We start from the raw sequence: 17,464 nt of genomic DNA, 5'->3' as shown, positions 1-17,464 counted from the left end.
TGCCTTTCTCTTACCTTGGGCCCAACTTTGGGCTCATGCAGCTTCCGGCCCACATACACAGGGTTGGGACTTCAGAGAAGGCCTGGCCACATCAGGGGAGTGCTAGGGCCCAGCAGCCAGAAGCGGTTGTTGACCCCAACCTCTGGCCAGATCCAACTTCCAGCAACAAGCAGCCATGCCCCTAGTGGCCACCAGGCCTGGGACAGTTGTATCCTGGCCCTGGAGTCAGTAATGTAATTGTATGCATATATCAACCACATTGTAGTCCTTTTATGGTCAGCTAGTCATGGAAACCCATTACTAGTTGACCTGTGGGCTACTAAGGTTTTAATATGCACTGTAATCTTTTTAAAGTTATGTTTAATCATCTCTTTTAGGTGGGATTAGTTTATCTTGCCTATATATATATATAGGCATTGCTCGACAAACCCGGTCGTCCACTCGCCAGGTGCGAACGGAAATTGGCCGGTGGCCAGTGACTTTTCCCCTGCTCTAAAAAAAAAAATCCCCTGCTCTGCAATTTTTTTTTTAATCCCCCTTGCTGATTGGCCAATAGGGCATGACGCGGAATGGGGCCCTTCCTTCTCTGCAGGGGTAAGTAATGGGAGTGCTGCTGCTGCTGCTCCTCTTCCTCCTCCTCCTGCTCCTACGGTCTGCCATCTCCAGCCCCCGGTCCCCGTGGCTGACAGGTGGTAGCGGGGGGGTCTTCCCCCCTTCTCTCCCCGGTCCCCCCTTCTCTCCCCGGCTGCCCGCACGTGGCGGGAGATGGAAGTGGGGGTGTTCCCCCTTCTCTCCCCGGTCCCCGCTTACCCTGGCTTCCCGCACGGGACGGAGGTGTATCCCCATACTCCCGCTTCCCCCTGGTCCCCGCTTCCCCCCAGATGCCCGCATGTGGCGGAAGATGGAAGCAGGGGTGTTCCCCCTTCTCTCCCTGATCCCGGCTTCCCGTGCAGGGCGGAAGATGAAAGACGGGGTGTTCCCCCCTTGTGTCCCTGTTCCTGGCTTTCGTGCAGGGCGGGAGATTGTAATGGGGGTGTTCCCCCCTTCTTTCCCTGGTCCCGGCTTCCTGTGCAGGGCAGGAGATGGTAACGGGGGTGTTCCCCCCTTCTCTCCCTGGTCCCGGCTTCCCATGCAGGGCGGAAGATGGAAGCGGGGGGGTTCCCCCATTCTCTCCCTGGTCCCGGCTTCCCGTGCGGGGCGGGAGATGGTAACGTGGGTGTTCCCCCCTTATCTCCCTGGTCCCCGCTTCCCCCGGCTTCCCGCGCGGAGGTGTTCCCACTTCCCGCTTCCTCCTGGTCCCCGCTTCCCCCAAATCCCCGCGCGGGGTGGGAGATGGTAGCGGGGGTGTTCCTCCCTTACCCCCTTGGTCTCTGCTTCCCCCCGGTCCCATGGTTGCCCGTGCAGGGCGGGAGATGGTCTCAGGGGGGGCGAGTGGGCAGTGGTGGTGGTGCTCGGTCGCACGGCCTTTCCTCTCTTCTTCCCCTTGTCCCGTGTGTGTGTGCATGGGAGAATGTGTGTGTGTGTGTGTGTATGGGATAATGTGTGTGTGTGTGTGCGTATGGCAGAGTGTGTGCATGGGAGTGTGTGTGTGTGTGTAGGATACCGGAAGTGTCACCCCACCACCCAATCTCGTCACTCCGTCAGTCACACCACCCCCCCACCCAATCACCCCCACCCCACCACCCCACCCAATCACCCCCACCCCACCTAATCACCCCACCCAATCACCCCGTCACCCCACCCAATCACCCAACCACCCTGTCACCCTACCCAATCACCAAATCACCCCGTCACCCCACCCAATCACCCAATCACCCCGTCACCCCACCCAATCACCCCGTCCTCCCACCCAATCACCCCGTCACCCCACCCACCCAATCACTCCCCCCAGTCTCTCACCCTCTGTCTCTCGCCCTCTGTCTCTCACCCTCTGTCTCTCGCCCTCTGTCTCTCGCCCTCTGTCTCTCATCCTCTGTCTCTCACCCTCTGTCTCTCACCCTCTGCCTCTCGCCCTCTGCCTCTCACCTTCTCTCTCTGCCTCTCGCCCTCTCTCTCTGCCTCTCGCCCTGTCTCTCTGCCTCTCGCCCTCTGTCTCTGCCTCTTGCCCTCTGTCTCTCACCCTCTGTCTCTCACCCTCTGTCTCTCACCCTCTGTCTCTCACCCTCTGTCTCTCACCCTCTGTCTCTCACCCTCTGCCTCTCACCTTCTACCTCTGACCTCCTCTCTCTGCCTCCAGCCCTCTCTCTCTGCCTCTCACCCTCTCTCTCTGCCTCTCGCCCTCTCTCTCTGCCTTTCACCCTCTCTCTCTCTGCCTCTCGCTTCTCTCTCTGGCTCTCACCCTCTCTCTCTGTCTCTCGCCCTCTCTCTCTGTTTTTCACCCTCTCTCTCTCAGCCTCTCTCTCTCACCCACTCTCTCTCACCCTCTCTCTGTGTCTTTCTCTGTGTCTATTACCCACACTCTATGTCTGTCTCACACTCTGGATCTGGATCTCCTATTTACCCTATATATTTTAACTGCCCTATACTACACCAAAATAACCTATACTGCTTTCTTCCAGGTCTGACTCAATCTTCACACGGAAGACATCGGAACCCCCCCTAACCCAGAAGACAGGTAGGGAACACCTCCCCTCCAATGTATAACATTGTGGGAATGTGGGTACCTGGACATTGAGGGACTGCGGATCATGTAAGATCCCAGGTGGGATTGATGCTTTAGATATTGTGAAGCGGGGACGTCCTGACACTGGTTAAGGGGAAACTAGTCATTCACATCTGACTTTTATTTTTAGATCCGACATTTACACACACACACGTAACAAGGACTAATTGTAGTATAATGTAATTCAATAAATACATTTATGTCAAAAACGAATGTTGTTCTGACTAGGAATTTATTAAATGTTTTTTATTTATATATTTTATTTTAAAGCGGGGTTGGGGGCGGGACTAGGTGGCGAGTAGATTTTTTGGTTCGGCGAGTAGATTTTTGGGTGATTTGTCAAGCACTGTATATAGGCATGATAAACTAATCCCACCTAAAAGAGATTATATATATTTGCCTTCCAATGACAATTGGAACATAATTACTAACCGTTAAAAGCAAAAAATTAGAAATTTGATCTATTTTTTATTGGATCCGATTAAAAGTGTGTTATTTATGGTGGTGCAACGTTGATGTATTGTACTATAAAAATAACAAACTTTTTTTTGCCGATAACGCATTTTTTGCTTACCGCAGCTATGGGCGTATCCGGGCCAATGTGTCTTTTAGTGATAGTATACTGATTGAATTGGAGAGAGAAATTTTACATCATATGTATGTGCACAGTTTACCTCAAAATAAAACACCATCCCATTCCATTACACTGTTTGGCGTACTACATCAATGTGTCCTAAGAGAGAGTGGGACATTGTACAGCATAAGGAGACAGTATACTGTATGCAGACCTGCCAAGTCACTGTCTCGCATTGTGACCTACTGTACAGTTTCATAGTGTGGTACCCGATATTGAGCTCCTTCTCATGGTTTCACTGTGTGATCAATAAACTATAAGAAGGCTGTGAGGAGGATTTTTAAATTATTATTTAATATATAAAAGCCTGTGGCTTTTAACTTCTAAAGCACTGCTTTCAGGGTCGCCGACAGGGAGGGACAGCCAGGAGTGCTGTTCTGGGCCGGTGAGTCAAGGAGCCCAGGCCCCCTATGTAACATGTAGTACCAGATCTGCAGGAGTGCCTGTCAGAAGCAGTGAAACATTATCCAATGCTGTCTCATAAGGGGAAAATTAAATTGCTTCCTGACTCCAATAATGGCATCAGATTTCTCCCTGGATCAACATCCTTTCCATATTTTTGGTATATCCCTGTATACCTTTCTTTTCTAAAAATATGTCTAACCTGTTTTGAAACATATCTATTGTATCTGCCATCACAGTCTCCATGGGTAATGAATTCAACATTTTATCTGCCCTTACAGTAAAGAACCTTTTCCTTTGTTGCTGGTGAAATCTCCGTACCTCAAACCTTAAGGCAGGGGAGCGTAAACTTTTGGAGCTGCGCCCCTCTGCCTGCTCCCCCTTGCTTTCGCGCCCCCTCACCTTGCTCGACGGGATGTCACGTGACGCCGTTACTATGGAGACGGCCATGTGACGTCACTCCGCACGACACCACGACGTCATCTGACGCCGTGTTGCCATGGCGACGTGTCACAAGAACGCGTTTTAACCCCGGTAAGTTTGTTGCAGAGGCCTCACGCGATCCCCTGGCATTTAATTTTAATGCCTTGAGGAAGAGCCCCCCACTTTGCGCACCGCTGCCTTAAGACCCTGCGTCGTTTGAACTGCCCTTGGAATAAATAGTTACTATTGCTACTGTTTTGTTTACATTAAAGGGATAAATAGAAAATATGTATTAAATAGTATGCATGATCTTTCAAGCCACACATGTACGGAAACATGCTTTAGCGATACCAAATAGGCATAAAATATATATTGTAAAGTTTGCGCCATCTTTCAGGTTACACCTGTACAAGCAAAACTGAATGTACCACCTGTATTATTTACTTATAATACATGCCAAATCCAAACTGTGGCAGGTTCTATGGAGACGATCTGGTAGTCAACTAGAAGCCAACCATCCTTTTAGGCATAATAAAACATACTGTAGATAAGAGTTTCAGGAGTTTGCAGCTGTGATCGGCTGTATGTCACCGCCTCCACACTGGTCTGCGCATTGGCGTCTTGGCCCCTGACGTGACCACTTGGTGTCCCGGATGTGTAGGAGGTCCCGGATGATCCGACGGTGAGGAGAAATTTTTTCCATCTCCCAGATTCAACGCATTTCACCACGAAGGCTTCCTCAAGAGTCAAAGATTTGACTCTTGAGGAAGCCTTCGTGGTGACTACCAGATCATCTCATAGAAGTCGCCACAGTTTGGATTTTGCATTGGATTTTGCATTTATTATGAAGGGAAATGTGAGAATGTGAGTAGTAGTAAGTACTGACCTACAAAATTCCCTTCCAATTGAAGAATGTATTACACTATTTTGTGTTTTTATGTCTTCTTGTTGGCTTGATACCGTGCTCCCGTACGTTGAAGAAAATCTGAAAGTTGAAGAACTCAAGAAACTGTTCTAGGAGGGTTTGAGCAGCAGTATCATTGTATTATTTTATGTACTGTACATTAACTTTTACATTTATTGTATTCATTTATTCACGTGTATTATCACATTATTATATTATGCACTAGTATCATTGTAATAAACATTACTATTTATCATTTACTTAATAGTAATATAAATTTTCGACTTTATCAGTTACATACACATGGGTGTGTTAGCACTTATATTCTATTAAGAGGAGCGACATATGGACTTTTGTATAACTTTAGTTCATGATACGAGTCATTTTAATGTTGCTTTTATTTACCTTAGTGCACAGTATGCAACTTTGCTCCAACTGTTTCAGTGACTGGATTGGATCGTTTCTAAAGGAGCAGTTAAGGAGTTTTAGGGAGCAGCTATACAGTAGGAACAGTTGGGAAGGAGCTATAGGTAGGAGGTGTAGGATTCAATAGGTGAAAAATTGCTTGCACCATTTTTTTCCCGTGTCAGCTAAAGTCGCCAGTTCGGTGGTGGCAGTTTTTGGCCTTGTTTAAGCTATATTTATGCAAACAACATACACTGATGTTGCTTAGTTTACTCAAAAGTAGTAGATACTGTATACTGTATTAAGAATGTTTGAGCAATCTTTTAAAATACAAACAAGGTACTAGTAACATGTTTACTGATATTTTTTTTGGGTGACCACGTTTTACTGGTGTATTAGTTTACCCATAATTGGTAATAATACGACATGCTGCTGCACTATTGTGAGCAACACTGCACCATGGGTGATGCGCAGCACCGTGTTTGCAGTTACAATATTGTTGGTTACATCTGTATATTAACTAAAGAACCATTAGCAATTGCCATAGCCAAAGTTATTAGTATTAATATTAACAAAAGAGAAATGTGAATGACCATAATCCTGAAGCAGACTGAGCGCACTCCTATAACAGTACCCCCTCCTCACTGTGCTCATGAATTTAAATGTGTCCCATTGTCTGAAGAGGAGATGGTACAGGAGCTCCTAACAATAAAGTGAAACATCCAATGTGGGCCTGACCAATTGCAATCTAAGTTCCTACGTCTTAGTGCACCTGTTATTGCTAAACCAATTGCCTCCATAATCAACTGTATTTTGTCTTCTGGTCAAATCTCTAAGGCCAGGGAGTTACTGTATGCCAGTTTCAAAAGTGGTTAGCAAAGTATTCTCTCCAAGTACAGACATCTCTATTCAATTTATCCTATTCAAAATCCTGGAAACATCTGTTAATTCCCAACTAAGCAACGGCTATAAGAAGTCAAATTCCCTTAAGAATTTAAAACTAGCTTTTGGCGATATCATGCCTCAGTAATGTATAATATGAATGAATCCACTATGGAATGGAACATGGACAGTTAATTTGGTGTAATAATCCTTTAATACTGTTTACCACGCTATTACAGTATGTTATGTAGCCAGGTCTCCCCAGCCAGTCAGCACCCCCCTCACCTTGCTGACGATCGCGGGTGCAGCCGAGTCAAATGGTGGCCCAGCGCGGCGATCGCAGGGGTGAGGGCGGTCAGGCCCCGGCTCGGGGGTTGCCGGGGACGCGTGCGGCTGGTTGCCAAGGCCGCGCGCGCGTCACAGGGCTCCCGGCGCTCCCGGAGCCGGGCGGTAAGAGCGCCGCCATGTTGCACCAGTTCGCGCATGCGCAGTAAGCCCCTGGCGGCCCGACAGTCGCGCATGTGCAGAAGGTACCCTAGAGCCAGGGAACAGTTGCGTGAGGGCAGGGAAGGCGCAGGAGAGGTTGCGGTGGCCATTAGGGATGCGCACAGGCGCAGGGAAGGCGTGCACGCGGCCCCAATGTAATTGCAGCCTCCACAGGACTACAACTCCCATGAGGCTTAGGGCCAAGCACACCAGGTGCCTTAGTGTGGCCAATAAGGGCCAAGGATCTCTAGAGGGAGAAAGGAGATACATTGTTTGGGCTGCAGCTACGCAGTCAGTTGGAGTCCGGGAGCTGTGAGGGAAGCAAGGATGCGGGGAGTGAGTGCAGCTCCTGCATCCAGATAGGTACCCACACCCCAGGTAGGCCCCAACTCCCCACCAGTTTAGGGGGTAATTAGAAGGGACAGCCCCAGTTAGGGACTCTGCCCTTAGTGTGAGTGCTGCCTTGTCAGAGTCACGGTTGTTAGTGCTGTGAGGTCTGACAGGCAGGCACCGTGTTGTGAAGCCGGTTGCTGTACGTACCAAGTACTAGGTCCAGTCACCTTGAGGTAGCGCTAGGTGTAGGATGCCTGAAGGGATAGCCTGTTAACGAGGTCAGGGATTCTCGAGAGGATCTGCACTAGGCTAGCCAACAGTAGGTAGACGCCTGGGGGCAGTGCGTTACTGCAAGTACTAGGTACTAGTTAGCTAGAGTCAGGACCGGGAGAGCTAGGGGGACAGGATAGGCTAGTTAACCCCTTAGGTCCCAGGTAGGTCCTCACTCCCCAGTTAGTGGTGCTCCAGGGACAGGCCCTAGGTGAGGGACCGTGTCATGTAAGAGTGCCAGTGTTAGATAGGGATCAGCGGATGCTGCGCTTCCTGCGAGGAGACGTGGGTTTAAGTCTGTGCCCAGAGAGAGACTATCTTCAGGGTGGGATCGCCCCTGGCGGACCCCAAGCAAGGAACTACCGGATCAGACGGGATCCAGGTCGACAGATCCTTTGAGAAGTAGTTGCAGGCCCGAGTGCAGGAGCACTCGGCAGGTAACCCTTTTTTTCAACAAGTGCACCAACAGTTCCATTAGTTAGTGACTGCACAGTCACCCATATTCTCACCTAAAGAGTGCGGGACACATTGTGCGGGGATTGATGGACATGGGGTGGGATCACCCGGTGTAGGGGGAAGCGTCCTGCGAGACGCAACAGTCAGTGTCCCCTAAGGAAAGAGGGACACCCGTTATTATGTTGATGTTATATGGTTCATGTGAGCACAAGTAAAAAGGTATTGGTTATCATACATATGGTGTACTGATTATTTTCATGTGGTTCCTATGTTAGGGTCATTCTACATTTCCATAGAATCCTACATAGGTGGAGGCGCTGAAATCGAGACCGTTCCAGAGGATTCACCCCAGGCTCTCACTAGCGGAGGCTCAGGCCTCCTGTGAGCCTGCAGGTATATGCACCACACCTGGTAACACCGCATGTTCTACGCGCCCACACTATATATGCGATTGGGTGGGGTGGAATACCCGTTACATTATGTTAAATAAGCTCCAGGACTTGTATTGGACCACATGCTCTAATTTATTGGGAAGATCCCAATATGTGTCTTTCTCTGGCTCTAACTCTCACTGGTTGGATGTTATTTGTGAAGTCATCCAATGCTCTGTTCTTTGGCCCTTCATTTTTCTGTCATTCTTTATGACCTGCCCCCAGTTTGTAAGACAAATTATTTGCACGTTTACTGTATTTTTATGTCACTATTGTACATGCAAAAAGCTCCAGCCTCTGTGACCTTGGCAATGTGCTGCAATCCGATTTTCCAAAAATCGAAAACTGGATCGCTCAAATCAAACGGTTTTTAAACATTGACAAAACAGTATCGTACTTGGGACTAAGTCTACCTTCATTAAACTTCCCATGACAGAGCTACTAATCAGAACCAACTAACACTAATCTTGCCTCAGTTACTATCTTTAAATATTTGGATATGTAGCTAGACTTCCATCTAACACGTGGTTTGCATCTTGATAAACGGACATCCAAACTGGGTATACTTTACAGAAATAAATTCTGACTAAGCTCATTGGTAAGAAAAGACATTGCATTGCAGATGCTAATGCCAATTATTGACTATGGGGAAACAATGCATGGAACAGCACCCCAAATTCACCTCAGCAAACTTGACATTCTTTACAACTCAATATGCTGTGTTGTCTTATTATGTAACTACATTGCCTACAATTGCGATATGTTAATAGGAATAGGTTGCCTATCTCCTGAGTCCAGACGCAGTGTACTGTACATCTTTCCTGTCTTACCTTCAAATACTTTCTGGACAAGTTACCCAATTATCAGAGCAGGCTTCTCAACCCTACTGATCCAAAGCAAGTGTGTGCAGCGCACAACAAGAAAGAGAAGCAGGTCTGACAAAAAATAATTGCTGTATTGGGAAACCATAAAATCGAGGGTAGAAGCCCTTCTACGCGTTTCGTGCAGGTTATGCACTTTATCAAGAACTGAACTATGGAAATATAGGACCAGGCATTTGAGCATCACTTCTCCCCTACATGCATGCTTTCTCATCCCTACTGTTCACAGTACTTACAGTATCTCAGATCTGCCTCCAGAAACCTGCTTTTGGTTCCAAGGTTAAAAAAATAATCTGGTTTCTCTTCCTTCTCTTACAGAGTACCTCACTTCTGGAACAGTTTACCGGAGTCTCTCAGAACCGCCTCCTTCTTTCAAGACTTCAGCTGTTTCCTACTTTCAAACATCTTTGTAACTGCAACCTAATGTATAATGTCAACTTATTATTTTGTACCCAAGACATACTTGAAAATGAGAGGTAACTCTAATTGTATTTTTTCTGGTAAAATATGTTATAGATAAATGAATAAATAATGCTGGATTGCTGTGCAATACCTCACGCTGATGCTTAGGGAATCTTCCCCTAAGACCATTATGGCTATGGATAGAGCATGTGGTTCTTGGATACAAAACAAAGGAGAAGAAAGATTTACTTATGGATTAAATCATAGACCAATTTAGTGTATGCAAAACAATGACTACAAAAATCACTGCTGACAGAAAGTAAAGAAAGTAAATGAGCACTTCAGTATTAGGTGATACCTTTTTTATTTGGACTAACAATTGATATTATAAGACACGCTTTTGAAAGGTCTTGTATTTTTTCACGTCAGCAATACTGATTTACAGAGATTCCATAAGATTAAAAGCCAGACCCAATATAAGTTACTGTATGATGAGTAAAAAAGTGACAAAAACCTCCAGTGTACAGCAAATAAGAATTCCACTTGTGAGCACATTTGGATATCTGCAGCCCTGCTTTCGCTATCATCTCTTAGCATAAAATCAAAGACAAAAGAGGAGATAACCGCTCAACCTGAATATATAGCAGGTGCACTAGAGAGAAATTATAGTACACAAAAACAACTGTTGTTACAGACAACAGGAAGGTCCCAAGTAGCGTGCACTCATTGCTATACAAATATACAATAGTAGGACTGCTGATCCAATATCAATAGTGGCACTTCCAACACATTTTTTTTACCCATGTATAGGTCCACAATGGATGAGACAAAATGTCCCCAGTCTAGGATCATTGTATAGCAATGAGTGCACACTACTTGAAACCTTCCTATTGTCTGTAACAACAGTTGTTTATGTGTACTTAGCATACAATGCCTCCACTGCAACCATGAATTCTGGGCAATGACATGAGAATGAACACTCAGAGTGTGACAGCTTCCACTTCTTGTTAATTTTAATATGGACTCCTATACGTTTATAGCTGCCGTATTACACAGGTTTTTCAGTACAGTTTGGGTCAAAATAACAATTGAAGTGATAAAGGCGCTCAACGCTTGATCCCTTGTATAATTGTATTGACAAGTAAATAATAACGGACATGAGGGTATGTGACAAAATTGAAGTAAAGTCCCCAGAAGAGCCAATGATCCATGAAGGGCAAGAAATGGGTCAGAATGAACTAACCTAAGTCAAGCCCTCATTGGGATGGCTCCTGGACTCACAATAAGCATACAATAATGCATAATACTCACAAATCCCCTTTATCAATGTCCTGTAAAGGCGTGCAGCCTGGTAAGGAGATGCTGGTCTCAGAAGGCAAATCAAACAAGGAGAAAAAAACGGCGCACCGCCAAAGTGGGTCCCAAGCCAAGATAATATAAAAAGTCTTCTTTATTGATCCATCTAAAAGTGGAGGTTTAACACCTACCTACGCGTTTCGTTTAAACATACACTTTATCACCTTGATAAAGTGTATGTTTACACGAAACGCATAGGAGGGTGTTAAACCTCCACTTTTAGATGGATCAATAAAGAAGACTTTTTATATTATCTTGGCATGGGACCCACTTTGGCAGTGCGCCAGTTTTTTCTCCTTGTTCAGTTTGGGTCAAAGAAGTACATAGCCACTAAACCACTAACAGCCAGCTATTTAAACCTTTTTGCTGTTTTTAGTGTAAACCTGGTCACTGACTCTGCAATGTGAAGCTATAACAGACCAGCAAATAAGTTATGATGAGTTAAAAGGTGACACAAACCCCCCACCATACAGTGAATAAAAATACCACTGGGAACAACATTTGCTTAACACAGATGTAAAAACCAAGATAATAATCCAAGGCAGATGAGGCAGAGGGAAGAATAGGCAGAGGGGATGGTAAATAAACAGACAGGGCAATACGTGCATGATAAGGATAGTGAGAAATATGCAGAGCATGTAGGACCATACATCCATCAGCGGTGTGAAGGGGGCTGGGAGTTGAGGGGTGTGGGAGAGGGGGGGGGCTAAGGGGTTTTATTGTAAAATTAACAGATAGGTAGGGAGAAACATTACATAAAAATGTGATTGCTTGTAAAACACCCCATATCAGCATTACATCATTTTGAGTTCACATTTTCCGTTCTGACTGCTTTTCAACTTTCCATTGAGGATTTGGATTTTTAAGTAATTTATGGAAGGGTCTAGCTGTGAGAAGTGATGTCCCACTGGAGTGCAGTATCTCCCTTCTTCATGGTGTGTTATTGTGTGTCTGTGTAGGTTCATTCTGGTTTGAAGTTTTTGGCTGGTCTCACCAATGTAGGATTCTTGGTCACATTTGCTGCATTGAATCATATATACCCAATTCCTGAATGTTCAGCAGTATGATCCTTTAACACTGAATGTTCTATGTTTGGGACTAGCTGTGGGATCTTGGCATATATGTTTGCAGTGTGTGTTGTTGTATGGTCTTGTGCCATTAACAGCATCCTTCAGTTCGTTATGAAGTTTTCTAGTGACTACCTTCTCTCTGAGGTTTGGCGGTTGCCGGAATATAGAAAGGAGGGTTGGTTTCTTTGAATGTCTCATTCTCTGTCACCATAGGTTGCAGATCTTTTATTATTTGTCACATTCCCTCTAGGGCAGGGTTGTATGTGGCCACTAATGGTAATCATGTGTTCGTTTCTTTCTTTTTGCATTGGAGCCAGTATTCTCATGGGGCTTTTAGCACAGCTGTGACTGTTTTGACAATAGTTTTTGGCTTGTATCCCTTCTGCCTGAACGAATAAGTCAGGATAAATGCAATGATTAAAATAAAACTAGTTAGTTTGAGGAAGCAGACCACAGTGAATGGCAATCTAACTTCTCTGCTCCTCAACCTGCCATCAAGAAAGATATCTACTGTGACCTGAAATTGTGTAGAACTAGATGCAATGTCTGGTTTGACACACAGGGAATAGAAGTAGAGAAGACTCCACTTCTGGAGCCATGTGGCCATGGTCTGCAGCAGTTCAGCTCTCCAGGTGAGCCACGGCATTGAATTTGATAAGCTACAGTACGACAAATGCATTATTTTGTCGTGGCTCAAAGTAAAATGTGCTACATCTGTATGTAAAGTAGCACACACATTTATCCACACATACACCTTACAAGACATAAAGGTACTGTACATATAAATACAAACATCTTTACATACACTTGAAAACCATGGTCAATTCTTCTCATTTCTTTACAGCTACACACAAGAGTAATTGCATTGACAGTTTCTTAAATACCCAAGTACCTTTCAGTGAGAGAAAGGGAAGAGTTAAGATTATACTTCTTGTTGCAGAATAAATCAGATTCATATTTGCAGTAGTAAATGTCGTGTTGGCACCTTTTCTTTATCGCACATTACAATTTCAAGTCTTTGCTATAAGGAAATAATGAAGTTAAGATATGCAGTGCCATATATCGTGAATCTTTTGGCAGTCTGCATAAGAAATGAATTGTATCTGTTACCAAAGGGGTCACGAGGACATCGAGTTAAGAAGAATGCTTAGCGAAAGGACACGTCAAAGAAAAAGGGAGATATTGAAAATACTTTTGTAAAGAATTATACTTCTAAAACTCAAATGACTTTCCCTCTAAGATAAATTAAACTGATGTCATTTGCTCTGTCAGCTTTGTATAGTGGTCCTGTAAACAAGCTACAGTATATACTGAAAGTCTGGTTAAACATTGTAATCTTTGGGAAATTACTGCATGGTTTGTTTTCAGGTATATTCGCTGAAATGGTTTGAAAATACAGGCCCGCAATGCTGATTGTTGTGGATTGGAAAGAGAAAAGTGATGAAGCCATCAAATGAACAGGACACAAAAAAACAAAAAAACAAAGGCACTAAGTGATACGAGCCATTAGATCAACTGACCATGATATAAAAATACAAAATATATAAATACAAATATATACATACAGATAGATCATCATGAATATATATATATATATATATATATATATATATATATATATATATATATATAACCATACCCCATGCCTATATAAGAGACTGATGCACCCATCCACCAATGGATATGTATTTGTATGTTTATTGTGCATACAAAAACCCAACAAGAAAAAATCTCTTGCAAATGTATGACAATGTAATTTAACAGTGTATATAAGAGAATAGGAAACAACAAAAACAGATAATATCACTAAAGATTAATAAAAAAAAATATATCCCTCGATGTATTACAACTGGTGGATCGATATTATATATGTACAGTACAGATGGGTATCCTACAATATGATTATGCGGAGCAATCAACATAAACCTATACTGTAAGTGCACCAATCGTACACAGTATATAGTAGAAAATAATGTGAATCTGATACGTGTGTAACGGGTTTTCTGGCCTAGCCTGATCCACCCAATCTCACATTGGCACCTGTGGTCTAACCAGTCCCCATTACAGTGTAGTGTCTGGTGGTGCACCTGTTGGCAACATGACTCGTGAGTCTCCCGCATGATGTTGTGTGGGGATTGCCAACCCAGACAGGCAGCTGAGGTAGTGTGCTTGAGTCCTACCTAGATCCAGTGCAGCGCCTCCACCTCATCAGGAACCCTGCTGTCACTTGGGGATGGTCCTGTTGAGGAACTCCTCCGTGGTGCCCCTCTCGGTGTAATGACTCCACACAACACACGAGAGTATCTTTAATCAGGAACATCTTTATTGACGGTTGTGGGCTAACTGCCCCTCACAGTGATCTTCTAGCCACACATAATTAGTCAGCTGCTTCCCTATGAAAGGTATGTCTCTGTCTTTGATTTGGGGATTCCCTATCCCCACAGGGATGTCTTTCCTGTGCCAGGTCCCTGGTCACAGTCTCATCACTTTGCAGTGTCTAACTATACTCTTGGCATAACATTGCAGAACCGAACCTTTCAACAGCTTAGCAACCACTTCTGAACTCCTAACTTTTGGTCAGTGCTGTGCCTTATGTATCCTCTGGGGGCTGACACAACTCTGACATCACTAATTATGGATTCAGAGCATGTGACCACTCCCATCCATACATAAGGCACCTCACCAGGGTGTGAGGGCAAACCTCCATAATTACTGCTGGCATGCCCATAACTTACCAGGCCTTACTGCCAGCAGGAGAGATGACTGCAGCCATTTTACAGCATGGCTACACGTGTATTATACAAGCTGGATTTTTATTAGATGTATACTTATCTAAAAACTTACTGGAGCAGCAGGCCTTCCATTGATTTCTCCTGGGATCGACTGATCTATAAGTTCTGTTGAGACTCATCACATATTTCAAAGGGTGTTAGTTTCTTTTTTTATGGACACCATAAATAGTTTATACATATTTGTATTTTACTGTTAGGAGTACCATGCACATGTTGCATGCACATATATGTAGTAGTTTTTAGCATCTGTATATGTTTGTACATGCATATGTGTGTGTTTCAGACACTTTTGTTTGTTATTATTTTTACACTATTAATGTGATCATTTTTATTCATAACTTTTGCAATTTTGCATTTCAGAACATTTTTCACATCACCGAGCACTTTCAAAAATTATTATTTTTTAGGAATATTGATTGGGGTACTTAGGGAGATTTAATTTGATTCCCTACACACAGTCACACATTTAACACTTTCCAGCTTGGCTTAGTAAATATGACTCTTTCCAGACCATTTAATTGAATAGGCTGCACGGTGTCTCCCTGCATTGAAGGGACCAATTTAAAGTTAGTTAATGACAGTGGAGTCAAAGTGCAAACTCGTTGCAGAGGCACAAATGTCCAGTTTGCGGCTACAAAATATAAGATCTCAATGAGAGTTTGCCACAAATAGGTTTAACATAATGACTCAACAGTTGGAGCGAAGGCACGTCTATTCCTAAATTATTTAAATGAGCTCAACATGGGTGTACACACATTAAATAGCACCTGTATTGTATTAGTGTCCAATTTAGAGTTGGATTAACGGCTGTTCTTAATTTAAAACCCCTTCTTAAATATGCGCCTATAGGGACGAGATGCTAATCAGACTACACTGAAGCCATGGCTGCTGCAATAGCTGCTCTTTCGATGCACAGACGCTACCTGGCAATGCTTGATGTTCTTGAGAATAGACCAACACCCCAGAGAAGAAGGGAATAAGTTATTATTTATTCAAGTTACTTATTTTTTTCTCTCTGACTGCTGGCATCTTGTTTCATCGGTCACTGTGCTGCAGTTTCCGTCTGCTAGGTTCAGTGGTTGCAGACTGAGGTCAGTCCTCCAAAAGTAAAAAATGTTAATGGCGTGTTCTGGTGCAATAAGAGCAAACGCTAAACAGACATAATTACTTCGCACAGACGTATGATTGTGAAAGACGTCAAAATTACACATAGCCATTGGCACAAATCTACAACCTCATTATCATATTTTAAGACCAGCTGTTAATGACTATAGCACCTAGTGGGTTTTATTTTCAGAAATAGCAAAGGCACAGTTGTAGACTTTTAAGACCACTATTGTTATGATTATGTCTAAACTCTAAATCAGGTCCTTAATGTCTTATGGAGTAACACTGCTTAGCAAATATGACCCTTTATGGCCCAGTTATATATTTGTATATACATTGCATAACTTATAAAAGTCCCACAATTAGTAGAACAGATACACTTGAATAGTACTTTAAATTATGTCATTTAGGGAAACCCTAAAGATAACCATGATCAAATATATCTATCCATAACATTGTGGTAATGCCCAATTTAAAACCAAACGCTAGGCAAATGATGCATTTTCACCAGTGATTACATGCAAACTAGAACTTACTAAATGAAACTTTCAGTAATTACTAAATCAAAAGTAACTCAAAACCCCAGCCTGTATAAAGGATTAATACAATTGTGCTGTGCATCATGCTCTGTATTCTGTATTATAAAGTATGTGATCAGGGTTCCCAGACCACTGACAGTGTAATGGGTATAACTTCTACATGCCTATTTTCACTGCTAACATATTTTTTGGGGGACAGGACAAATTTGAAGAATTGGGGCCACTGCACATGTTACGACTTACATGGGGGTCTATTTAATCTCTATGTTTGCCTAAGTATTATCACTAATTATTGTTTGTGTTGCTCATACTGTATGTATATTTTTTGGAGAATTTAGTGAGTGTTTCCAGTTTTGTAAGCAGGATTATTTATTTCTGTTGTATTTATATTATATTGGGTTGGCTTTTTTTGTTGGTCTCAGCTTTATTTTAATCTGTCTTTTTATTTAATTATTTTGTGCAATATTCATTGGTTTACTGATTATTTCTTTTTTTTTTCCAGAGTGCTTATTGTGGGAGTTTCTTCTTTTGTGGATATATATAAATATATATATATATATATATATATATATATATATATATATATATATATATATATATATATATATATATTATATATATATATATATAAATAATAAAAAACAGGCGATGTAACAATTGATTAAGCAAAGAAATTTACTTTCAAACAGGACAGCTAGAAATGTTATCTCTGTGGGTGAAGCCTAACTCTCGCCTCTCTGCAGTATTCGATTTATGACTTAAGGTGTTAAATGGTCCTTGAATGTTTGAGATGTTAGAGTAAGCATCTCTCTGTGTGTATATGTGTATGTATGTGTGTAAATCTTAATTTATAAAGCGCCCACAGTGTATACAGCACTTTACAAAACGTGTATGTAGAGGGGGCGTGTATAACAATGGTGTGGGTAGGTGTTGAAATGTAAGAGGGTGTTGCAGTTCTGTGCATGTGTGGGGTACTATGTGGTCCCTAGTATAAAGGGATAGAATTACATTGTACATTTTTAAGAGGCA

General features: G+C 43.2%; 1 long non-coding RNA gene across 1 annotated transcript in view; it reads left to right on the top strand.

Annotated features, from left to right (window-relative positions):
• Positions 1-9,642, top strand: part of LOC142491038 (uncharacterized) — a 54,034-nt gene extending 44,392 nt beyond the window's left edge. The window contains exon 3 of the long non-coding RNA XR_012800235.1: positions 9,488-9,642. This is a non-coding gene — a long non-coding RNA (uncharacterized LOC142491038). The remainder of the gene's footprint in view (positions 1-9,487) is intronic.
• The last annotated feature ends 7,822 nt before the right edge of the window (positions 9,643-17,464 follow it).

The sequence above is a fragment of the Ascaphus truei genome, chromosome 3 (assembly GCF_040206685.1).
Source record: "Ascaphus truei isolate aAscTru1 chromosome 3, aAscTru1.hap1, whole genome shotgun sequence".
Taxonomy (NCBI): domain Eukaryota; kingdom Metazoa; phylum Chordata; class Amphibia; order Anura; family Ascaphidae; genus Ascaphus; species Ascaphus truei.
This window is presented reverse-complemented; position numbering and strand designations above follow the sequence as displayed.